Consider the following 11,193-nt stretch of genomic DNA (forward strand, 5'->3'; position numbering starts at 1 on the left):
GGGAGAAAGATGAGGCTTTCTACTCCCGTAAAGATTTACACCCTCGGAAACCCTGTACAGGGTCGCTATGGGTCGGACCCGGCTCGATGGCACTTAACAACAACAACAACAACAATGTATAGATGGAGAAGGTGACATGGTAGAGGTTGTCTGGGACATAGATCAAGCTGCTATTGTTATTGATGCTGTTTTTAAAACCTGTGAAGTAAAGACTGTTGTTGTTAAGTGCTGCTAAGTTGATTCCAATTCATAGTGACCCTGTATAGAGTTTCTGAGAGCAGCTGGTGAGTTTGAATTGCTGACTTTGTGGTTACCAGTCCAGTGTTTTAGAGCCACACCAGGCTCAAAAGAAATAAGTGCCTTTGAATTGGTTCTGCCTCATGTTGTTGTTGTTAAGTGAGGACAGCTCTAACTCATAGCAACCCTGCAAAGGGTTTCAGAGCAGTGGCTAATGAGTTTGAACCACTGGCCATGTAGTTCAAAGCCACCTTGCAGACAAGTGAACTATCCTATAGCACTTCACCAGGTCTCCTAGATACCCACCCTGTATTGGGTTTCTGAGAGTGATTGGTGGATTTGAACAGCCAACCTTTTGGTTAGAAAGTCCAGTGTTTCTCCTACAGCACAACATTAGGGTCCTAAAAAAAGATTGTTTTTAAGTGTTGTTAAGTACATTCTGGTTCATACCAACCCTGTACAGGATTTCCAATGAGTAGCTGGTGGGTTTAAAATGCTGATCTTGTGGTTCTAAGACCAGTGCTTATCCTACGGATACACACCAGGCATCCTAAAGAAGGTTTCATTTTTGTTGTTGCTAAATGCCATTGAGTCGATTCTGACTCACAGTGAGTGACCCTGTAAAGGGTTTCTGAGGAGCACCTGGTAGGTTTGAACTGCCGACCTTGTGGTTCACAGTCCAGTGTTGATCCTACAGTGCCAATGGACCATTAAACAACTACTGGCCAGAAATAACTAAAGGATTAGAAAGATATTCTCAGAAGTCAGAAATAAATGAAGCTGGCTTGTTTATTTTCTGGAGATCCCGTAACTTAATGGAGGTAGTAGGGATTTGATTGGTGGTGGTCTCCTTACTTGAAGCCAATCATCTTCACATTTCACACCCATTTTCTCTTAGAGCTTCAAACCACTTCATTTTGAGTTTGAACCCCTACAGAGAATTTGCATTTTCACCCCAGAGATACTGAATCAGAATCTATATTTTAACAACCCACCCCTGGGGATTTTGTTCAACTGTACATTCTGATTCAGTATGTCTGGAGTGGAAATGCAAATTATTAGCAGGGAGTGGAACCAGAATAAATTAGTTGGAAGGGCTGTTTTCTCTTTCCTATTCCTTTGCTTCAGGTTTTAACAATAATCAGGAAGAAATAACCTTCTCATTCTGTCCTCCATCTCTCAAACTGAAAAAGGATAAAAGGTATAAACATTATCCGGGGTAGATTACCCAGTAAACAAGGTAACCTCCTACTTACCCTGTAAAACCCATGTGAAATTGTTCACTGCAGATTAACAAAAGGCACAAGTAAACCTGTGCTTATCTATGTTATTGTATAATCCGCCTTTGACATTATTCTGTCTTTTAAACCTATGTTATTCCATTTTTAACACAAAAGTAAACCTAACCTTAGTTTTAGAATCAGATTTTGCAAAAAAAACCATCCTCTATGAGAGTGTTATACTGTCTGATTTTTCATATATTTTTGTGTTGTTTTTTTTAAAAAAAGAAAATTGATGCAAAGAATTACTCTGCCTCTGCTGTAGGTTGTGAAGCTCTTAGGCCCTTGGGTTGCTGATTTACAAGCATGATGTCAACATGCTGTATCTTTTTATGTCTCAGTTTATAATGTAGTTATGTAGGTCTCTTATGCTATTAAGGCATCATCATTGACGTTGCAATTTGTGTATATGTTTTCTACCTCATTAAATTCTCATCTTTCCAGCTCACAGTCATAGGCTTCTGGCCTAGGCTAGAGCTTAATTTCATAACGTAATGAACATGCAAAATTTGTACAGAGAAATGTGATGGTTGAAACCTTTAGCACCAATCAATTGATTGATTAGTGTATGTGATCTTACAGCCAAACACAAATTTGTCCATGACATGATTCAGATCATTTATGAAGTCAGATATTTTAGTATTTAGTACAGTAAGCCTTTCTGTTTCAAAATGTTTCTGAATAAATGACACATGGAATAACATTATAGACTGTTTCTCTATAAAATGATAAAGTTTTTGATTATCTATTAAATAGATGCATTTGTAATTGATGCCTCTTTCCCATTCCTGCAGGTTATAATTCAGCAAGGCAATTCTTCCTTCTCTATCTTATGATGTTATCCTAAGGAAATGTCCCTTATGACTCCAGACACTAATGGTTGTTTGGAATCATCCCTGACCAGGTGATTAATACCCTGTCCCAGACTCAATGTCTCACACACAGTGTGAAGGCAAGAAAGATCCATTGGCTGAATATAGCCGATTCATTTAACTAAATTAATTGTTACCCAAAATAAAATTTCACTGACCAAAGTCCATAGTATGAAAGAACAATTAGGAGATTCATTAATTGTCATGTGTACTTCTATTTGCAAAGCTATTTATAAATTTTTTTAAGCCTTCTATATTTTAAATAAAGTCTTGCAAAACATCAAAACATTATTTGAAAACCCATTTGAGTGTGCCTGCGAGGATATGTAGCTTGGCAGATTGGTGGGATGGCAGATGAGGAAGAAGACCCCACCTTTGAAGAAGAAAATGAAGAAATTGGAGGAGGTTCGGATGGTGAACAGGGCAAACAAAAGAGACTTTTTTTCTAAAGAATTAAGATGTATGATGTCTGGGTTTGGAGATGACCAGAAGAATACTTACACCGAGCCAGTACATAGTATTGAAGACCTTGTCATAGAGTTTATCACTGAAATGACTCACAAGGCAATGCCAATCAGAAATCAAGTTCGAGTACAAGTTGAAGATATCATCTTGATTCGAAAGAAACCGGGGAAGTTTGCAAGAGTTAAAGACTTGCTTACTATGAATGAAAAATTGAAAAGAGCTGGAAAAGCATTTGATGAAGCAAACTATTGATCATGACAGATTTTGTATTTTCTGAAGCTATGTATCTTCTGGGGAAACTATATGTAGTAACTGTATTTTCCATGGAAAGGTCCTGATGTGCCTTACTATGTAAATGAAAGGGATCATTGTATACTACTATATATGAAACAATGTTTTGTGCACTGCTTATAAGCATTATAAATGAGCACTTGGGAAAATTCTACTTTCTTAACCTATTGATACAAGGAATAAAGTATGACAAATAAAACAGATTTTAAAAAATTATACAAAGTGAAAAAATTAGTTTTCAATAGGAAAAAAATCAAATACTCTCTTCATTCAAATCAGTGCTTTAATTTGACAATATAAATATAAAAAGATAGCTTCATTATTCTCTCATAAAAGAATATTTCTCCAATCTGACTCATGGTGGTAGTGGTTGTGGTTTCAAGACTGTAAATGTTTTCAGGAACAGAAAGCCTCATCTTTTTTCTCATTGGAGTGGCTGACCTTGCAGTTCCGACCTGTAATGACCCTGCATAGGGTTTCCAGTGAGCAGCTGGTGAGCCTGAACCACCAACGTTATGGTTCAAACAACTTTGAAGTTCAGCTCATTAACCCACAGTGCCACACTGCCAAAATGCATAACATCATTTGCGAGCCATACAAAATTATTGTGTTCTTGTTTTTGTTAAGTGCTGTGAGTTGGTTCTGACTCATAGCGACCCTGTGTAGGCTTCCCAAGGAGTGGCTGGTGAGCTTGAACTATAGACCTTATGGTTCAAACCGACCTTGTAGTCCAGCGCATTAATCCTCAAGGCCACACCAGGATATTGGCCTGCTATAGTTGATCAAAGATTTAATTAACTCACCCATAGTATGATGTCCTGGTATAGCACTGTAATATAAATACAAGATGGAAAGTTTGCTTTGAACCACAAATTCGGCAGTTCAAACTCACCATTTGCTCCTCTGAAACCCTAAACAGAGTCACTAGGAGTCGGAACTCACTTGGTAACACTTAACAACAACAACATGATGGTGGCTAGAACTCAGGTTGCCCTGGCAAGGCCAGACCAAATGATTTTGGGGACTTATACAGCCAATGGGCTCGACGTTCCCTATGCCTGCATTAGGCAAAGAATAAACCAATAGCAGTGTCTTTCTTAATGTCCAACCTCAGATAAATAGATTGTATTTTGGGCAAAAAAAAAAAAAAAAAAATTCTTTGCAGAATGATTTCTAGTAAGAAATGGTTCTCTCATTTTTTTCCCTCTTTCCTGTTGCTCCTAACCTAGTTTCCCACAACTAGTTTCCCACAGGAATCCAAGCTAAAGAAAGACCAAAAGGATATTTTGTTGATGTTGTTGTTAAGTGCCTGTAGAGTCATAACTAGTGGCTGCACATAAAACACCTGTGATTCCATCATAGCTAGGCTTGCTCCCCAAGCTCTTACCATCTAGGACAAGTCCATTAATGCACAACGGTAAATTTAAAATGCAGTCATGGTGAGTAAAAATGCCATCACCAAAGAATTTCAGCCTTTCATCAAGGTGATCAGAGAGACAACTTGACTAACATTAAATAAAGTACTATTTGCCTATGCATCTTGTGGAATTTAAGTTAACACAATTTCATTAGTGTTTCTTAGTAAGAGAAAGTTTAGTTAACGCATCTATTTATTCTGCTTTGATAACTGGGAGTATTTTATGAAGATGCCATAAACCCAAGAAAGTTTGTGTATGTTATAGATTTAAATATCTGTCTATAAGCTATTTAAAATCTTGCTTTTTTCTTACAAGTGGGAATAATAATTTTCCTAGAGAAAATAAATTTTATTGCCTACATTGTATTTTTTAAAGATTTTCACTCTGCTAAGTAAATATGATGCAGAATACTGACACAGAAAAGTCTGATGATTCTTGGCTAATGGATCTCAATAATAGTCATTCTTTTTGGTAACTTTTGATCACCTAAGTTTCTGCTATTTGCATAGCTATGGTATACTAGATCTTAATGGATAGATTAATGTACTTTTGAAATATATTGTGTTAATATAGCATATAATTACACAAGCAATCATTGTAAATTGAATGTATTCTTAACTTTAGGGGAAAATTATGGATCAGGTGACTGAAATGCCAGTATTTACAGTTTAATTGCTTGCAGTTTCCATCTTGGACCATGTGCAAGTGAAGTATGAGTTATGAACAACATAGATGTGAGAACTTCATGTTCTGGATACAGAGTAACACATTTCTTGCAACTGATGTTAATAATAAAAGAATGAAGAAATTCCACAATCAGTATCTGGCAAAACTAATGGGGAAAGAAGTGCTGGCCAGGAATGTATTTTATATCCAAAGCAGGGTTTTGGGAAGAGGTGCTGGGAAGCAGGAACTCACATTTCTCCAGAGCAGGATGAGTTTATCAGTGCTTAGAGATGGGAAGGAATGGAACGGTTTATTGAAGACCAGCAAGTCCTGCATCTGGAAGAATTCTTGAGTTGTTGCCTAGGACCATTCTTGAGTTCAAATGTGTTACATGTGAAAGATCTGATTTCATAAAAAGTCAAGCATTGCCTATTCTAGAAATGAAACATATCACAGGCAAAATTGATTCAATGATGAGTCTCTCTCAGAGCTGTTAGAAATATTTAAACTCCCCTGTATTGAAGTTGAAATATCTGGGTGGTACAAATGTTTAACACACTTAGCTGCTAATATTAAGTTTGGAGGTTTGAATCCACTTAAAGATCCCCAGAAGAAAGATCTATTGATCTACTTCTGAAAAAAATCATCTACTGAAAACCCTGTGGAGTACAATTGTACTCCCACACACATGGGTTGTTATTTCAAGTCTCAGTAACTGGTTTGTTTGTTTGTTTTGATCATATTGAAATTAGGATTAATTGCAGTGTAGAATTGACCCTCAGGTGAGACCGTGTGAGAAGACCATTGAGTAGGGAAAGGCTACAGAATAAAGATCCAGGACAGGAGACTACTTATTATTAACTTCACCCTCAACCTGTTTCTATTCTTTATCTAATTTGGGACTACTTCTAATAATCAGCACTTCCTTTATGTCATGCCTGGATTCTAAAGTCAACAACACTTTTAAAATGTCAAGGGCCAGCTTCATGTAATGCAAGGTTCTTAGCTCTTTAAAGTAACAACAAAAAATTGTAGATTCAAAAAAAAAAAAAAATTGCAAACTACATTCTTGTTCTCTAATTTTAAGACAATGAATTGATATTGTTGTTGTTATGTGCCGCGGAGTCGGTTCCGACTCATAACAATCCTGTACAGGGTTTCCGAGGCTGCTTTACGGGAGCAGAAAGCCTCATCTTTCTCCCGCGGAACAGCTGGTAGTTTCGAACTGCTGACCTTAAGGTTCGCAGCCCAATTAATAGGTGACTAAAAGAAATGGAGTACTGCTGTGTGTTAATACACCAAACTGCAAAGCCATTTGAACTGTAAGGTTGGTGGTTCAAGCTCACCAATTGCTCCTCAGAAACCCTACAGGGTCGCTTTGGGTCAGAACTGACTTGACGGCACTTAACAACAACAACAAATAAATGTTGTTACTGTGATGCTATTATCTCTGAATGATTTATCAGAAATGTATAACCTATAAGAAAATAAAAATGTTTTGTTTTACTTTTTTATTATACCCACTACCACCAAGCTCATTCCAACTCATGTTGTTGTTGTTGTTAAGTGCTGTCGAGTCGGTTCTGATCAATAGCAACTCTATATTTTCAGAGGCTGTAAATCTTTTTTATATTATTATTATTTTTTAATGCTTTGTTGTGAATTATGTGATAGTTTACATGGGAGGACATCAGCTTCACATTCACCCTGTAGTATATCGTTTCCTTGCCATGGTTAAAATCTCTTCCATGCATCATCCATCAATCAAAGGGTATACACTGTAAGCCTGCCCCCGGTCATCCGCATACAGCCCCTCTCCCTCTCCGGGTCCAACGTCCCCAGCGCTCCATCGCTGCCTCTATCCCTTGCATCACTGCTTCTCTGGGTAAGGTTCTCTTCTCCGCTCTTCTGTTAGGATGGTCCCAGGGACCTCCGCTCCTAGACTGCAAAGTTAATCACTCCCCTTCTTTTGCCCCCAAACATCTACCTTTACATTTCCAGCCCTTACAATCAGTCCAAGGCTGTAAATCTTGACAGCTGACTTGTGTTTACTTGTTGTTGTTGTTGTATGCTGTGGTGTCGGTCCCAACTCATAGCGACCCGGTACAGGGTTTCCCAGGCTGTAAATCTTTATGGGAGCAGAAAGCCTCATCTTTCTCCCGTGGAGCAGCTGGTAGTTTTGAACTGCTGACCTTGAGGTTAGCAGCCCGATTCGTAACCACTGCGCTATCCTATCTGGTAGGATTTTATTTGCTTCTTGCAAGTTTTTTATTTACATAATCAATCATTGTAAATTGAATGAATTTTTAACTTGAGCGAAAAAATATGGATCAGATGGCTGAAATACTTGTATTTACAGTTTTACTACTTACAGCTTCTACCTTGGACCATGTGTAAGTGAAGTATGAGTTATGAGCAACATGGATGGGAAAACTTTCATCTATCTTTGAGATAAAAATGCAGATAAAAATATGAATACATAGACATGTATTAGCTTGGCTGACAGGGAAGGCAGTTTAAAAAATAGTAAAACAGAGAAGAGAAAAAGCAGCCAAATAAACTCCTATATCTAAAATCCTAACATTCTAAAGCATATAGAATATTTTTTTTCATAGAGAAAAAAATACAGGAACATGAAATGTTAAGTTTTAACATACACACACACACACCCCGCTACATTTTAAAGACACAATCTTCCACTAAAGACAATTGATTATATTTTGGCCTTTCCATTCATTGAAATATTTAGCAAATATTTTCAGCAATAAATTTCATAGACATCTGATTTCATATTTTCCCAAATGTTCTCGTTCAAGATAATGAAAATATCAGAACTATTTTTTTAAAAAAGACCAGGTTTACAGGCTTACTGTCAGAAAGAGACTGGAGCACTCTGAGACTTATAACCCTCAACCTCACTTCAGGTGTGGGAAGGAACTCAACCTCATGGATCAGTTTTCAGTCAAGCAATAGAGGTTACAACAGTACTAGTAAGGTATGCTCACCACGGAATGGTCAATCAACCAAAGCCTAAAGGACAATATTTACCTAAAGACAAAGTTGAGAAAGGATGTGAAGGTGGGTGGAAAGGAAATAGGAACCACAGGGAGGAAGTGGGATGGTGGCTGTTCCTCGGAGAGGATTGCAATCATTGAGCTAAAACAAAGTGTATGATTTGTTCAAGGTAAAACTGATGATCTTGTCTGTAAACCTTCACTCAATTCACAATAACAAGTTAAGCAAAAAAAAAAAAAAAAAAGATGTTGAAAATACTTAAATCTGCTCTGCTCAGGGGATACATTTCATATAAAGTTTTATGTCTAAAACGTGAATTCATTTTTTGCCACTGGCACTGACACAACAACATCTGCAAGCTATTAAAAGGAAATTCCTTTGGAAACACTGTGCTTCTACTCTACTTTGTGATTTCACTTGGAACAAAGTCATTCATATGCGTCATTATATTTCAAATGTAGCTATGACCTGAATTAATAGGAACAAACTTTGTTAGTCAATACTTAATTCTAAATCATGTATTATACATTTTTGTCCTAAGTGTGTATTTGAAAAAAACCTTGGGATTTCAATATTTATACTGAAATTGTTATCATTACTAAAGTTATCATTAAAACAATATTATAAGATAGTAAAGGAATTTTAGGAAATAATAATCACCTCTCATGTCACTTGCTATAAAAATATTTGGCAGAATACCACCCAATCATTTTCCACAATGAAACACATTTTATAGAGTTGTTGTTAACTGTTGACTCTTGAGTTGTGATTTATAGTGACCCTGTGTAGGGTTTCCAAGGAGTATTTGATGTGTTTGAACTGCTGATCATGGGGCTAGCAGTCCAGTGCTTATTGTACAGCACCACACCAGGAGTCCTTTATATAATTAGTGCTGAAATATGTGGAGAAATAGGATTTGTTGTATGTGTTCCTTTTCAAGACCCTTTAGATAGTGAGTAAGGAGCTCTGGTAGTGTAGTGGATTCTGAGTCTCACTTCTAACGTCAAAGTCGGCACCTCAAAACTTCTTTTTAGCTCCATGGGAGAAAAATGAGGTTTTTTGCTAACATGAAGAGTTACAGCCTCGAAAACCCTGTACATTGTCACTATGCATAGAAATTGACTCCCTGGCACATAATCACCATCAAATAGTTGTTGTTGTTGGTTCTGTGCTGTGGAGTGCGTTCTGACTCATAGCGACCCTGTACAGTATTTTCGAGGCTGTAAATCTTTACAGGAGCTGAAAGCCTCATCTTTCTCCTGTGGAACCGCTAGTAGTTTCAAACTTTTGACCTTGAGATAAGCAGCCTGACTCATGATCATGCTACCAGAACTCCTTTGTGCTTTAAAAAGGAACGCTTAACAACAAATCCTGTTTTCCCACAAATTTCAGTACTAATTTGAGAGCGCTGTAGATTGTAAGTACACACACAAACATACATATGAACTGCCAGAAGAACAAACAAATCTGTCTTGGAAAAAGTACAATCAAAACACTCCTTAGAAGCCAGGATGGCCAGAATTTGCCACTCATGCTTTGGACATATTATCAGGAAGTATGAGTCCCTGGAGAAGGACATCATGCTTAGAAAGGTAAAGGGTCAGCGAAAAAGAGGAAGACCCCAATGAGATGGATTGGCACAGTGGCAGCAGCAATGGGCTCAAGTGTTGCAACAATTGTGAGGATATTGTAGGACCAGGTAGTATTTGTTTTGTTGTGTGTAAGGTCGCTATGAGTCAGAATCGACTCGACAGCACCTATCAACAACAACAACTCTCACATAGGTAAAAATATGCTCTTAGAATATGTTGAATTACATGATATAAAAGTCTAATATTCATGTGTTGTTGTTGTTCAGTACCATAGAATCTATTCTGACTCATAACGAACCTATATAGGGTTTCTGAGGAACGACTGGTAGGATTGAACAGCCAACCTTGGGTTGGCTTATCCTGTGTAAAATCAATACTCTGTAAAAATAGGAGACGTTAAGTAAAAAACAAAAATAAAAAAATTAACCAGTGTTTTTACATTTTTCTTCTTCATAACAAAAAGAAAGTCCTAAAGCAAATCGTTTGAGCGAAATATTCTTGATTGTTTTTTTAAAATCTCATATTATAATAATTATATCCCTAAAAAACATACTTGTACCTGAATTTTGGTTAAGCAGTTTAAAAAAAGAAAAGGAATTTGATGAGAAAATGAATTATCTCCCTTTCTACAATAGCACAAACATCATTCCAGGAAATCATTCAGTAGGTTCTAGAGGAAAATTCTTCACTTTAGGCAGCATTAAGAAATACCAAAAATGTGCTTACTTAGACTTTCTGGAAATGCTCTGTAGTCTTTGACTTGTATCCATTTACCCACTTCACTGCCTAGTTATGAAATAACACACATTTTAATTTAAGCCTAGAAAGTGTGGAGTCAAATTAAGGCAAGGGAAAAAGTGTCTCTGTGTCCTCTGTCAGTGATTTTCTCAAAGTAATTCAGGAAAACCTGAATATGCCATCTTCAAAATGATACATTATTTAAAAATAAGTAGAATACTTGTTCACCATCTATTGTACTGCTGTTGGAGGTGGGTGTAGAAAAATCAATCATCTGTCCTTTATCATTCCTGAGTAGCAAAATAAAAGGACGAGCACAAATATGTATAAATATTGTTGTTGTTAGGTGCCATCGAGTCGGAACCGACTCATAGTGACCCCATGCACAGCAGAATGAAACAATGTCTGATCCTGGGCCAACCTCACTACCACACTTGAGTCCATCAGTGCTGCAACTGGCCAATCCATCTACTTGGGGGTCTTCCTCTTTCTCTCTGACCCTCCATCTTACCAAGCACGATATCCTTCTCCAACAACTGCTCCTTCCTGACAATATGTCCAAAGTATGAGAGACGAAGTTTGACCATCTTGGCCTCTAAGGAGCACTCTGGCTGCACTT

The 11,193-nt window shown here is 37.3% G+C and overlaps 1 pseudogene; it reads left to right on the forward strand.

Moving 5' to 3' along the window:
- The first annotated feature begins 2,736 nt into the window (after nucleotides 1-2,736).
- Nucleotides 2,737-3,106, forward strand: LOC102816438 (annotated as a pseudogene).
- Nucleotides 3,107-11,193: the final 8,087 nt, after the last annotated feature.

This window comes from Chrysochloris asiatica, unplaced genomic scaffold, assembly GCF_000296735.1.
Source record: "Chrysochloris asiatica unplaced genomic scaffold, ChrAsi1.0 scaffold00274, whole genome shotgun sequence".
Classification (NCBI taxonomy): domain Eukaryota; kingdom Metazoa; phylum Chordata; class Mammalia; order Afrosoricida; family Chrysochloridae; genus Chrysochloris; species Chrysochloris asiatica.